The sequence below is a fragment of the Cydia splendana genome, chromosome 12 (genome assembly GCF_910591565.1).
Source record: "Cydia splendana chromosome 12, ilCydSple1.2, whole genome shotgun sequence".
NCBI lineage: Eukaryota > Metazoa > Arthropoda > Insecta > Lepidoptera > Tortricidae > Cydia > Cydia splendana.
In genome coordinates this window covers 3142198-3158254 of record NC_085971.1, presented here as the reverse complement: position 1 = coordinate 3158254, position 16057 = coordinate 3142198, and the positions used below count along the sequence as shown (strand labels likewise).

The window sequence follows — 16057 nt, the reverse complement described above, 5'->3', positions numbered from 1 at the left end:
GATAAGGGTACCTAACTACCTACTATAATCGTCGCCAAAATTAAGTCCCACGTTGGGCGCCAAAAAGAATCTAAAGATGTCCAGCCCAAGCTGGTTATTATACTGCTAGCTCGCAATAAGTCCCCGGTGTGCAAAAACTACGCTTTTCTTCCGATGACAAGAAAGAGACAAAATTTCAAATTCAAGTGAAGACAGATTCGGGCGCTAAAATCGCGGTGGTCCCAGCGGTCCGCGAGTAATAAAATGAAACTACCGACCCCTACGTGGTCGGGGCCAGGGGACCCCGTGACAGCCCCGACGATAGGTTAGGGCGTTTCTGACGAAGGTCCTCGCTTTTTGAATTGAAGACAAAAGACAACAGTTAAAGAGTTTTTGTAGGTGTGCAGCTGGGACGCTTAAGCGCGCAAATGGCGGTGAAGTTGTGGTAAAAAATAAACGGTATGTGACAGTTGGATGTAGGAGAAAATGCGTAAAAATTGCGCCAGTTCGTTGTATTGAATAGTAATTCAATAAAAAATAAACAGTGTTTTAATTTCATGAGACAAAGAGCAGATTGCGTGTCAATAATGTACCATTTTTACTTTGGAGCTTTATATGACGTTTATATTTTGTCTTATTGATACATTTTTTTATTGGCATTGCTAGACCGCGCCCGGCCAGTCACTGTTGACAGCTGACGGATCACAATCGTAATTTCTGATCAAGAAATTAAAATCAGAATTGGGTTCCTGATACTTCAAAATTAGGAATCTTAAAAGTAAACCTTTTAGAAACACTGATTTAAACTTTCACGATTATTAAACATTATCAAACTACACAAGAAGACACGACACCTCCGAGACCACGGGGACAACAACGCCGTCCTCGAAACGTCGGAGGTAAATCTTAAAACTTAAATACGCGATTAAGTCCCGTTGTGTAGTTTGATAAACCTTTTAAACTTGATATTAATCAAAATATTACAGAAAGCTCAAAAAGTATATTTATAATGTGTATTATTTGCCGTTGTAGGTATACCTACCACTCAAATTGTACATATGTCAAATGTATTCCTTGTTGTCGGGTCACAAAGTTAATTAAAGCAGTGTCTTGTCCGCCATGCCCTTAATACTGAGAGATCCAGACCGTCCCGTGTTGTGTATTATTAAGGCTCAGAGGTGTTACAAACGTCTCCTGCTTCCTGAAGTGATTTATCTAGCCAGACTAACTTGAGAGGTTTACCGCAATATAGGAGTGGAGATTTTAGTTGAATTAGTGCATATAATGACTATATTTTAACACTATATAGTTGTAATGAAAAGGATGAAAGAGTAATGTTTGTCGAGTGTATGTTTGTTTATGGATTCATTTGTTTCTAACGGTAAGAGGGCTGTCTTTGGTACGCTATTGAAATCAATTTTTATTATTATTACATTAGAGCAACGAGTTCATGTATGCTCCCTAGTCCTACCTAAATATTTTTAAGAACCTCAGGATGCTATCCAATTTATTAAGGACACTTTTGTTCTTGTTTTAGGATTTCTACTACCACACCACATAACATAAAGTGTTCTTTAATCAAAATATTAGGCTGGATAAGGATGGAGAAAACGAATTGGATACATCATTTTGAGTAGGTAGACATATGTTGATATGTTGTAAATTAACAAAAACACGAAACACAGAAAAAAAACCCATATCGTTAACTCTTTGTAACCAATGTAACACAAAGAATTCATGATATTGTAACAAGATAGACATTCAATCTGGGGGTCGTTGAATCAAAGCGATCAAATAAAAAATATGGCGCTCCTGATCCCTAGGCTTCACGATTTATATCTTGTGTTGGCACAAGTACAGAAGATGAGGCGGGTTAGAAATATTTTGTTGATTTTTATTCACATACTTATAATCTTTTTAAATATAAATGCTCTTTAATTATGCTTAGACGGACGGATCTTCAAGTTTGTGTATGTTTGTGTCTATTTCTATACCAAATAAAATTATTCGATACAAACATCATTTGAAGCAGTTATTATGATGTGAAACTGCCCGTCAAAATATTAAATTTGTATCGCAGCTGGTGCCTAAATGGCTAGGCGACGTTTGGATATCAGTAGCTGTATTACTGTTGCGGCGTCGTTCTTGTTTCCGCTATTATAATCAACACCTAAACGGCCATTTTTTCTCCGGCACTTGCACCGAGGCAGGTGCGGGCTCAATGGCCCTTGTTCAAGCCTTTGATATGTCAGCTCCGGACCCGATAGCTTCAGACACGTCGGTTCGAGTTAACTTCGGGACTAGTTTTTTGAAGAAGAAATTTCGCGTTGTTAAAGACATTATAGTCCCTACCGACTTGTAACATATTAGGTACTTCTATTGTTTTTTAAGAACTTCCTTAACGCTTAAATAACTTGCTCTAATTGATCGTAATTTAAACTGTGGTGAGTCATAGCTGCAACAGACAAGATATTTAAAAATAGTTTCGTATTTAGCATTTGTATCTAAAGCATAATTGTTTTCGTATCTAAAAATCTAAAGCAATACCCTCGCTATTTGCTATTTGAGAACCCTTATTTGACTTCGGATATTATATAAATTCGCAGCCGAAATATCTCCTAACGCGCCTAAGCCCAAGGCCGAAGTATTTATATACTGTTTTATTATTTTGTGTTTGTTCCAAATACAACGACGGTATAAAATTTGATGCCATAAAGATGATTCTAATAATTCCAAATAGACCCAGGGGTTGCAAATAACCCCAAACGATAGTACTTACTTTTATATAGACACAATATGCTAATGGAAGAGACATTTGAATGCGAATCCTGGCTTTAAAGCTCCTTAAAACTGTCGCAATTCAAGGATAGTTTAACGACGCGGCCGCGTTATTAAATCCAAGCCTTGGCCATAAACAAAAAGGTCCCAGAATATAAATTACAGCACAACACGTGTGTTCATGCTTTATAACCTCAAAACAATGGGAGATTATGTCCTGAGCCTTCCAGTTATTATGGTCTGTGTTCACCTCTCGCCCTAAGGGACGCAGATACACCGCCGTGATTGCGCCCTACGCCAGATTAGGACTCATTTACATACAAATGCCGAATCCTGGGAAGTTTGAATGGGCAACGGTTTGGTTGTTGTTATAGCAAAAAGCCGGGTTTAATTCGAACAACAATAACAGTGGGGGGCGTGTTGGGATTAAGGGCGGCCGTGTCACTTCCAGCGGTGCCTTTTTTGTATTTCTTTGGTATGCACTTTGAACAAAAGAGTCGCGTCAAAATGTAATCCAGTTTAAGCCTGTGCCTGGGGCCTAGTTTTTTACCTGAAAATTAGTTTTTTACGACAGTCAAAAAGGAAAAAAGTTGTAAAATTGGGCAGTATGAGTTTTTTTAAGTTGTTTCCTCATGCAAACCTATAATATATTTATAATCTGTTTCAAGAATGTCGTCAGTTGCTGGTTGTTGATGGTCATAATTATAGAAGATGCATGTACCGCAACAGTGCCTGTTATAGTGACCTGACACCATTAAATTTATCATAATAAGTAATAGCAAAGAGAATAGATAGTATAGAGGGGTCCTGTCAAAGTAAATTTTGTAGTCACAGTAAATTTACTGCCATCTATGGACACACGACTAAAACTCAAAATGAAAACGTATAAAAATATCAAAAAAATGTATATATATGGATAAATGATTTTATTATTTTTATATCATTTTGACCCATGTTCATTCACTGATATCTATGTGTTAAAATTGTTAAATATGAAACGGTGTCGTCACGCCATCTAGCCGAGCATAGGCTAAAGGTGTGTGCGCCATCTATCCGAGAATGACTTTTTCTTGATTTCCGAGGCACGTTTTTGGCTTAGACTTTATTCATCTTATACGAAGTTACATATGTCTTTGGTAAATAATAGTCATACCATGAACGTAATATCGGTTTTCTTATATTGTAAATAAATTACCGTGTCAACTGCAGATTCTGTTGTATTCTGCTTCGGTTTTGTTTTTATGTTCTATGTTGTTTTGTGTTTGTTTTACGTGTCAGTGGGTACACTGAAAATCAGCGTCGTAACACTACTCATGTGCTGCGACACATGCTGAGTGTTATCCTTTTGTGGAACCACTCGCAGCACTGTAACTTCAAATTTACCTAGATTTAAGCCTATTTTAATGTTATTGTGTATGGGTGTTTCGAATAAAAGCATCATTCATTCATAATACCTAATTTATTTTTGGCATTTTATGAATCGAATAAAATTCAAATATAATTTAAAATTCGATTTTTTAGAACATTAGACACTCAACAAAGAGCCAACACAGGTGCAACTGGAACAAACGTACAGCTGCAAGATTGGCGAAGTCAAGCGCCGTAAACACTTCGCGGTCGGTTAGAACAAAGTGCACCCAATAAACATGGTGTCGCTGTTCGGTCTTCGCTGATAGACATATGTAGAAATAGAGGTCGCATGTACAGTCGAGATCACAAACAAAGTTCCCAAAATATATTGACACGCCGCTAAGACACTGACAATAAGGTAGTGTAAATATATTTTGGAACGTTAGCTTGTAAACATGTTTGTGAACTCGACCGTCTGGTCGCTGAGTTGATTTCTGTGTCACTTCGTACCTTGTCACAACGACAATGACATGAGAGCCTTAGCGCCAAAACATGATATATCTTTGTTTAAGTGTGACTATTGTTTCAACGAAGCAAATCTCAGTCTATCAAAAAGAAAACCATCGATTTTGGTAAGCACTTTGGTACCAGAATAAACTGGAGAAATATGATAGAAACCTGCCTCAAATTAATCGCCATAAGTAATTTCTAGATTACGATACGAAAGAAGCAGCTCTCTCGTGCGACTGGCAGCACTGAAATGGATTTGGATGTAACAAATGCATTTGCTCGGTCTACGTATAAATATGTCCGCGATGTCGTGTCTTGTAAGTTGCCGATGCATAGTGGAATAAACTTGCAACTCCTACTCCCTCCGCGATTCAACTATTGTATGCATTGTATACATAAACATCTTATGTACGCAGAGTATAAAGGTATTGGAATATTGAACGATCGGTTGTTTTCCTTGTGTCGAGTACCTATTCCCATTTACGTATGGTAATATTTTTATCCAAGTGTATATGAGCGAAAGAGGTATGTCAAGATCGTAGCAAGTGGAAATCCGTGGTCGCTGCCTACCCCTCCGGGAAATAGGCGTGATTATATGTATGTTATATGTATGTATGAGCGGAGGTAAAGTTAACACGTTCACTGCGGTACGGTGTCAATTCACAAATTTAAATAATGTTATTCGAATTTTGGCTCTACTCTTCCAGATTCCACATTATCATCATTACCAGCATAGGCATTGTATAATCTGTTGTATAGGATATTGTATATCTATCTCGTTGTATAAGAGGGTTTGGGCTATATTAGTACCCATATGGGCTAGCTTGAAGACTTATATTTCTTTAACCGAAACTATTTATATTTATTCACCTATATTTCACCGAAAGCGACCATTCGACATATGTTTCTCAGCAGCGATCTACGTATCTACGTGTATTGCGCGCACCGTTGTCCACCAACCTACCCCCAAATATAAATACGTAATCATACTTACCGGCAATATAATAACAAATGCTTATTGTAATTTTAATCAATGTCTGTCGCTCCTTTTGAAAACGTTGAAAACCATCAATAGTTTCAAACATAAATATCGTTTACTAATTATCCAACACCCAAAACATTTAGCGGCAACACCTTTTAACATTACCCTTATTACCCTTATTTCTTTCTTTCTCGCACTAGGCCATTTAAACAATTAACTACTTCTTTACTCTTAACTTTTCTTACTATATCCTCATGTTTTTGTTATGTTTTATGGCGGTATGCTCATAAATTTGTTATGTTTTAGTTACAGTTATATTTCTATTTTTCCTGTATGTGTTGTTAATTTAATTAGGTATCTCCTTATTAGTTTTAAGTTAGCGATAAGTTAGGTCCCCACCGAAAATCAGCGCTGCGGCTTACCGTCTCAGCATTACGCTGAGTGGGGGTCCTATTTAACGTCTATGTGTATATATAAAATTTGTAATTTAACTGGTTGGTTGACGTAAATAAATGTATTTTCTTTCTTTCTTTCTTTTGTGACATAGAAAATGTAAATAAAATGTATATATTTAAGTTCTCATTTAAAGGGAATTGCACAAATTCTTATGAGAATAAAGAATCTTTAAACCGAAAAGCAACTGTCACGAGAAACTCTCCCTTCATTCCCTATTTCCAATAAAACAAGTGTACCTAATAAGCCTAAGCACAAAATGCGTCAAGAGCGGCGTAATTAAAAGAAAAATACGCGTTATTCATAAATGTCCAGCAGAATAGAGGCTTTATATACCGACCAGCAACATTCGACCTCCCTGCCTTCTATTGCTTTACAAAAATGTCCCATCTTCCCCGTGCTTAGGGTTCATTTTAGAGTGGCCAAGGAAACTTTATCATGGCACACATTTAATCTGGCTCTTACGGAGACAGGAAACGGTCGATTTACCTAACGCCCTCCGTGGTTGATTAAGTATGAGGTAATGTTATTTCCTGGACTTATGTGACGTGCAAAGCTGTCTTAATGAACGGGGCGTAAAGTATAATTTGTGAGTATGTATTAGGTAAATAAATTGGTCAGTGGGAAAGGAAATTGGAGAGCGCGGTAAAGAAACGGGTATTAAGAGGAGAATGGAAGACAAAGTGACAATGTAAAGCTTTGATGGATGTAAAAGGGCCCACAGATTACCAGTTCGCCGGACGATATCAGCCTGTCAGTTGTTCGGAGCTGTAAAATTTTGCGTTTAACTGACAGGCCGATATCGTAGGCCCTTAAGACATCGTCTAACGTAAGGTTTTGGAAAGAAGTAAAGATGTACCTACAGAAAATATTTAACCCTCTAGTGCATGTCCTAAAAAATATTTGTTTAAATTTGAACTTTATCATTGTTTCTCTTATTTATTGTTTTGTAAGGTGCATCTTGCACGAGCACTTCGAATGCGAAATGATTTTGAATATTGCAAATTACTACTAAACTTGTCTAACTATATAATTAAAGGGGCCCACTGATTAACAGTCCGCCGGACGGTATCGGCCTGTCAGTTAGAACAAAATTTTGACAGTTCCGAACAACTGACAGGCCGACACCGTCCGGCGGACTGTTAATCAGTGGGCCCCTTAAGAAGTAAAATACTTAAAATAACGTGACTGAGAAAAAAAACCATAAACACAAAAATAACGGTACGGATAACACATTCACAACTTCATACTTTCCCAAACTTCGAGCGTATTTCGCCTCAACGGTTATACTTATATTATAAACAGCTAAGAACTAGAATGATATTATAAAGTTTCAAGCACCTAGGTAAAACAAAGAAAGTTACTTCGGTTAAGAAAGTAAACGGTCAATATTAGCTTTGCAAAGTGGGGAGGTTATATTCTTCTGGAAACATTTTAAGTTATTAATGAAATAAGTACAGTCTGTATTAAAAGGAACGGATCTGACTACGCGTCAAAAGTATAGTACCATTCTCTGAGAGCTAAACAAAATGATATAAGTCCCTATATGTAGATCAATTATCCCTTCGAGTGGCATTGTCCTCCTCGAGGTCTCTACGGTAAGTGGCGGTGGCCGCGAGACGGACAGACATAACAAGCCGGTTGAGTGGCACAGCCATTTTGGAAAAATATACGTCAAGTGGCGGGGCCTCAACGGGTGATCATCGCGAATTTGGCGCGTGTTAGAAATATGACCGTTTCCCAAAAAAAACTATGAATGATATATACAAACTATATATCACTGAATTCAGCTTAAAATGGGTTATTTGATTGTATACCAATGAATTCTATTCTATTTATGTGAATTATGCTAGACTTGTTCTAATCTCATATTACCAATTTTTTTCTACTTTCATGTAAAAATACGTATAGTTACGAAATAAAACAATTGATTGTAGAAAAAGCAGTCTTTATGACAAAACAATACATTTAACACGATTACACAGTTTATTTCACTTTTTATCAGTGCGTATTCCGTTTGAATGTTCGCGGCTCGACGACGGTCGGCGCGTAATGGGCGAGGTAGGGCAGGAACATCACGTCATTTCTAACAAACTTTGTTTTACGCGGGAATTCGACCGTTAGGGAATACCATCCTTGTTTATTGACGAATGCATCTTACAAGAGTGAGCAAGCAAGGCATAGTTTTAACGGTTTTATTTTAGGCGCGAAATGCAGCGTCGCACAGAGGCCGCGAGACGGTCTCTGCCAATTACGGGCTTGTTATGACCGAACCTTCTCGCGGCCTCTGCCACGCCGAGGCATATTTAAAAAAATGGCCGCGCCATTTGTCCTACCGTTCAACCGGAGGTGCTGCCACCCGAAGGGTTATATAAATACCTAGATTTCAAATTGTAAGTACTTGCACTACTAAGACTAGCATACCTACTCCATTTGTAAAAAAAATATGCAAGAAATCAAAGGCTATATTATTTATTTTTTATTTTATTATGTAGAATTGTAGACCAATTGTATTAGACTGTAAGTGTGACAGATACTTTAGAATGAGAACTGTAGAGATGTATTTCTATTTTGAAAATAATTTACAGACGGTAGATACTTTTCCATTTTCCTTTATGCGTCGGAGACATGGACCCTTCGTGAAACCGAGAAGAAAAGAGTTGACGCTTTGGAGATGTGGTGCTGGAGACGGATGCTAGGAGTATCGTGGACAGAGTTTCGTAAAAATGACTCCATATTAAAAGAACTCGGCATCAGACAGCGCCTATCAACCACAGTGGAGTCACGCATTCTGACTTTCTTCGGCCATGTTTCTCGTCGTGGTAATGACTCCATAGAGCGTCTCGTAGTGCAGGGAAAGGTCGAAGACACCAGGCCACGTGGTAGATCACCAATGAGATGGACAGACCAGATCAAGGCCGCAACTAAGTGCTCGGTTTACGAATGTACCCGGAAAGCTGCAGTCCGCGACGAATGGCGCCGTATTAGCAAGATCATCACTCATCGAGATTCACAATGATGACCACGACCACTCTGGCAAGAGTGTACCGACTAAGAAGAAGAAGAAGATACTTTTGGAGCGTTTTTTCATCGTCTCTATTGATTGTAAGTATACCTAAAGCTATTTTAGTAACTTATTGTCGTGCCAAGTTGGTGTCGAGGCAACGATATTCTTGTTAGATAAGTGTTCCTTTTCATATTGGAGAGGAATAAAGAATATTTGTATTGTATTGTATCCATGATTGCTAAAACCACACTTTTCCTTTGGCTTTGCTGTGGTTGGTTAAATATTTGAACCGAGGAATGGGACCTTCAAACCCCCCCTTTGTCAAGCATAGAATAAATTTAACCCCAAAACTCGGGACTTTTGATATGTTCACCTCCTAACTAGTCCAAAGTTCCAAACAATGTTACGAAGTCAAAAATTGTGTTCCAAGTATTCCCCTCTATAATTTTTTTTGAGCATACGTTGCCTGACCCAATGACAGACACTTTTGGGATAAAATATTAAGCATACACCAAAAAAATCATAGGTACTTAAAATACACACATATAAATAGTCAGATTAATATTCTACCTATTTCGGGATACTATTTCAAGATATGTGAAAATATCTTCGTGAAAAACTTTGGTGTCAAATTATAAAAAATACCTTAAAACTTGTTACCTCCAAACTGAAAGTTTTAAATTCGTGACAAGCTTTTATAAGACTTATGGCGCCCCATGAAAATGATCTATTTATTTAATTAACTCCCAAATTTTCATCGCTATCACGGAATGTATTTATAATCAAGGTAACCAAAAAGTTACGCAGCGGACCCAAGACCCAACCAAGGAGAAATAATCCTGGGGAATAAATTAAAATTAATGAGATTTGGGGCCCACGGCTTGCTTTAACTGAATTTAAAGTGGTTCACACCTCGGCAAGTGCATAATGGCATTATTAGTGAAATTATTTGCATATCGGGCGGCGGCAGCCGGGCGGTGGACGCGCCATACGCTGTTTCATTAGCTTTTTATTTCGCTAAATTGTTCTTCTATTTAAAACAAAATATCTGGGAGACCGAGCTTTGCTCGGAAAACATATAAAAACCCAAAAAATGCGCGTTTTCTCAGGGACAAGACCTACCTAGATCGATTTATCGCCCCCGAAAACCCCCATATAGCAAATTTAATAGAAATCGTTAGACCCGTTTCTGAGACCCCCGAATTATATATAAATAAATATACAAGAATAGCTCGTTTAAAGGTATTAACTAGATAGATAATTGGCGGGATGGACTCGCAGCCGACGGTACTGTACCATAATATGTTATTTTTGCAACGTTCTGATTGACTTTGGCTGATTTTTATTGACCGATGCTTTCGTATGTCCGGATGTTCTCCTCTACAGGTCGTATTTTTCAATCGATACTCGTGAAATTTTGTGAGCAGGTTCGATGGTTAAATAGTTTTTTTTTGTCGATACCAATTTTGGAAATATTTCAAAATGGCGGATTTATTAAGTTTTAACATATGCTCGCAAGGCCTAATAAAAAGGAATGTTGGAAGGAAAGGAATCCTTTCCTTCCAAGGTAAGATAATGATTTATCTTACCTTTCCCCCTATTTTACCTTCCCTTTCCCTACTCCTCTTTATAACTATAATTAATATTGCCTTACAGCCATTATCGAACTTTAAGTTACGTCAAATAATAGATATGGAAACGATATAGATTGGATAAGTCAGTGTCAAAGAAGTGTCAAAAGTGACGTTTTTGTTTGTAGAAACCTCACTTTTGACACTTGTTTCACACTGACATATCCGATCTATATCGTTACCGATCGTATCGTTTCCATATCTATTATTTGACGTATCTTAAAGTTCGAATATGGCTGGTAAACTAGGTGCGCTGAGAATTGTGTATTTTTTTAGTAGGTACCTATCCCACCTTAGCTAAAACAACTCTCGGCAGCTGAACCGCCGCGTTTCACCCGCCCGCCTGTCGCCTCCCTAAACGGCTTATAATTAACATTTCGTCGTCTTCAGGAGCTTATCATATCGCGGGGCAAACAGGGCATGCGCCGAACTTTCATTAACTTACCCTACAGGCGCATTCCAAATTCAAAAATATCATCTTGGTGGTTCCTCCCTGTTTAAGTAGGTACATTATGGAAAGGATTTTTATACAATGTTTATTCATCATAGTCATACATCGAAAAAAAAATTAAGAGCAAAAGTTTTTGTTAGTACACAAAGTGTAAATTGTATAAAAATATTTTTATAAAGTTAAATATCTAAAGAGAAAAATGGTGACTACCTACGTTTTGTGTGACGAAACAATTTTGAACGGTAGTCCACTTTAGACAAATAATGTGAACACTGAGACTATTATAAAATCAAAATGATATTTTTAAAATTGGAACGTGCCTGTTAAGTGTATTCGCCGCGTGACCGTTTTTTAACTACCGCCATCTTTAATAATTAAACTCGATCTTGGGACGTTTAGGGATTTCTAAGAAAATTTTAGTTTAGTCATGCTGTGGTATTGAGAATCTTTTAAGTAATGTTCAGGCTCTGTGTTGAGAATCCATCGAGATATTTTACCACTGAAGAAGTTTTTGCGGCTCTTTAAGATTCCTAAAGGTGACGTTCGAATATCAACTGCAGCTGCATTATATAGGGACCGTGCGCGTTGGAGGGTCTGCCAACATGTATTGTGGCCTGAATCGGAAACATATGTGCACATGTACATTGCTAAAGCAAGTGCTACCATCTACCGTACTCGTCGGTATGTGTCCTTGTGCATAAGTAGGTTCTGCCATCTTGTGGGCTACATCAGAAGCATAAACGATACATTTACGCCTCGCGCCTAAAATCTGACGGTTCCTGTGCTGCCCCCTATAGTTCATGCACGGGGCCTATAATATCGCGGCGTCGTTGTTGCCGCCCATGTATCTGTCAAATTCCTTGATAAAATGAATGACGGAATGGACGGTGTGATCCCGACAGTAACGCGGCGGCGCACGTCACTCACTTCGTCAAAAACCGGATAAGTGCGAGTCAGATTCGCCCACCGAGGGTTCCGTACTATTATTAGTGTTTATTGTTATAGCGGCAACAGAAATACATCATCTGTGAAAATTTCAACTGTCTAGCTATCACGGTTCATGAGATACAGCCTGGTGACAGACGGACAGTGGAGTCTTAGTAACGTAGTCCCGTTTTTACCCTTTGGGTACGGAACCCTAAAAATCGACAATCACAGCGGCGGTCACACCAAATTTGCAACCGTACGTCTCCTTAATACAAATATGTACAGTCACCTGCAATTATATGATACACAAACACAACGAAGGCTGAAAAAATATGTGACGCGCTCTTATTGCACTATAAATAAGATCGTGTCAGATATTTTTTGCGGCTTTCGTTGTGTAACATATTATTGCAACTGACTGCACAATAGGGAGGTGACTTTACTCACGTTTGGCACTTTTTTCTAAAATTTGCCGACCCTAAATGACATAAAGTGCGGTACTTAACTACTAAACTAGGGTATCGTAACGCCCTAAGACTGGGTTAAGCTCTTAAGTCCGTAAGCCGTATCTACTCCCAACCTTTGACAGTGCTAACTCCTCGCTAATGTGATGACGTATTATGAGATTAGAGATTAATCTTTATAGTTACAAGATAGGACTGAACTAAAAGCTGTTCGTGGCAAAAACGAGTGTTTGAGAAAATGTTACATTGATGAATTTGTTATCGAGAAGTAAGTCATAATCATAATATGTATCCTCCTTCTTCATCCTCGCGTTAACCCGGCATTCTGCCACGGCTCATGGGAGTCTGGGGTCCGCTTGGCAACGAATCCGGGAATTGGCGTAGGCACTAGTTTTTACGAAAGCGACTGCTATCTGACCTTCCAACCCAGAGGGTAAACTAGACCTTATTGGGATTAGTCTGGTTTCCTCACGAATCTCACGATGTTTTCCTTCACCGAAAAGCAACTGGTAAATATCAAATGATATTAGGTCCTTACCTATGAAATTGGCGTTTTTGTTCATAGATATAAGTCTGATCCTAGTTTTTTTTTTTTTACAAAAGTACATACACAATTACAATAAAACTACAGTGCACTCAATAAACAACGATTTTACATACAATTAATTGTTATTTTTTATTGTTAAGTGTTCAGAATTAAGCCTTGAAAATAGGTCTTTTCATGTGCTGTCGGTTCGAGTATTAAAATTACTTATATTTTTCTAATGGTACCAATTTTCAAGAAATGGAGATATTGAAAACATACCTTAAAGGTGTCAAAAATTACTGGAAAAATTTTGTTTGGTTTGAATTAGCCATCAAAAAAGTATCCGCAAAATTAATTGTATGGAAATTCGTGTTTCGTTGAAATTCTCCGAACAAAACGCCAATTTCATAGGTAATGACCTAATATTTCGTACCTACATACTTAAGTTCCGAAAAACTCATACTCACTTGTATATATATATATATATATATTGTATTGTATGTATGTATGCTAGTATGTATTTTATGTATTTTTATTCTATTATATTATTTATGTATTTTATGAGTTGACAATACGTTAGTTTACTTTTTCTAAATATTACTGTACATCCCGTAAGTTTGTCTATCTGACCTGACTGGAGTTTTCCTCTCATCTAATCGAAGGTTAGCTGGAAGAGATCCCTTATAGGGATAAGTTCGCCTTTGTACTTCCATTACTGTAATTTATTTTTGTAAACCTGTGTTGTGTACAATAAAGTGATTACTACTACTACTACTACTACTACTCATTGGTACGACTACGTATATTAATAAATAAAAGATATAACTTCTACTACCTGCTGTAAATTACTGAATTAATCATTAAACTAATAATGAATTCCGTTTTGAAACTAATGTGGTATGATACCTGTGGGTATGGTGCTTTACGCACACTAGCGTCCACCAACGTCCCCCCTGACGCAACCCCTCTTTTTTGCATAAAATATGTGTCTATTGACGGTTTGTATTGGAACTTTTGGGAAAAGTATAGGAAATTTTAGTAATAAATTGAAATTATTAAATTGTCCCTTAGTTATTTACTAACAAATCTCTAGGTCAAGCTCCACTGGAACTATCAAGAAAGTGCCTCGCCACGCTTTCGCGACTAATGGGTAAACACAGCGTTTGAAAAGACCGCGACGGCGCGCAATCTAAAATGAGATCTAACATCAATCAAAGGTGAACGCCGTCAAATCATATCCCAGTCATAATGACACCAGGAAACTAAGCAACGTTCTTGCTCTTTTTAACGGGTAGTATAAAGAGTGGGTTAAAGATACCAAGAGTAATTGTATGAAAGAGCCTTCGAAAATTCTAAGCTTAACAGAAATGTACACCCAACATTGCATGTTCATTACTTCTTTACCCAACTGAAGTTTTAGCAATCTGTGTGTTTAGTACGTTTAGAACGTTTACTAGAAAATCACAACACAAAAACACATTAAAAACCTTAATAACTAATCATCGCCACATTACGTGTACAAGTAGCTACCTAAGTTTTATGTTTGCATCGTCTTTTCGACCGTTGCGTAGAAAATACTCGGCAAATGTTGTCTTTTTCTTTTTTTTTGGGCCGCGACAAACGCGACATGTGATCTTCAGTATTGTCAAATACCTATTATACGGAATAAGATGATTACGGTGGTGGTACTTTGTTATATTCAATTACATAGTTTATCCCATGATAAATAAATGAGCAAGTATTTATTACCTATCGATAACTAGCTAACACGTAATTAAGCTAAACAGAAAAGGTATGGGTTATATTTATTCCTTGAGATAACTTAATATCTGAAATACTAGCTATTAAAATCAATTCTGAATGAGTGTCTGGATTATTTGCTAAACTTTCTGGCCCAGGTCTCTTAGGCACCAAGAAAACTACTCTAAATCTACATCGTCTAATTAGTCGGTCAGCTGAAGTTAATTGTAATTGGCATGCTAGGCCCAAGCCTTGTTGAGATTAGCTGCGCGTGCGATAGTCGAGTTTTGTGGCGAACCAGAGTAGCGAGGCCTTTGAGATGATGTTGGGGCTGACAGCGAAGTCATTTTTAAGAGAGAGAAAGAGAGAGGGAGAGAGGGAGAAAGAGAGAGAGAGAGAGAGAGAGAGAGATTTTTTTTTTATTTAACACCACAAACACACACATAGGTACACCGGCGTTCAAAAGTGCGTGGACATGTTTCAACCGTCATATTAAGGCTTTACGGTCGACATCTATCCATGCACTTTTGAACGCCACTGTACAATCGATAAGAGATAATAACGTTTCGTTTCGTTTTCTGCAAACGTCATCTTGGCTAGACTGTTCCTGTGTTGCCTGAAGTTTGTAATAGCCTCTGCATTGCTCCCGATCGGAATTAAACCAGTGGTCTTTGCGGCCTAGGCCGAGACACTGATCCCTTTGATTTATTGGTCAGCTTCTCGATCTATTGACGATACGGTTTCATTGTACTTCTGCTTAAATTATTACGATGATCGATGTGACATGTATGTAATTCACGAGAATTAAGTAATAGGTTGTAAAACATTACAGGCACTAGAAAGTTTCTTAACCGTGTGTCATCGTATGAAATCGTTTCGCTTCGCGCATATAGTTAAGAGTAACATATGTAGATAGCACTACCAAGGTACCTACTGCTCGCGCTATAGTCGCTAGTACATTTCTAGCTGTACCTTAGTCAATTTTAATGCTCGAGTATTAACGCACCGCCTATTGTTTTACCTAAAACAAACTGCTTAAAATATGACCTCACCGAGCATCTTATTCAGCAGCGCGTATCGCGCTTCCACGATACCATTGTAGTGTAAGTACTACGCCTTACTTACACGTGCATAGCTTATATAATTCAGTAAGAACGAGTTCTCTTTTAACGCCCTACCTCACATGGCGATCCTGCCAGGAGGGGGAGTAAGTAACAAGTACAAGCCATTATATACTAAGCTATGCACGTGTGTGAGTA

At 37.9% G+C, this 16057-nt stretch overlaps 1 protein-coding gene across 5 annotated transcripts in view; it reads right to left on the bottom strand.

Annotated features, from left to right (window-relative positions):
• LOC134795287 (tyrosine-protein phosphatase Lar) overlaps positions 1–16057 on the bottom strand; it is a 646064-nt gene that overhangs the window by 48566 nt on the left and 581441 nt on the right. The gene's annotated exons all lie outside the window — the stretch shown is intronic.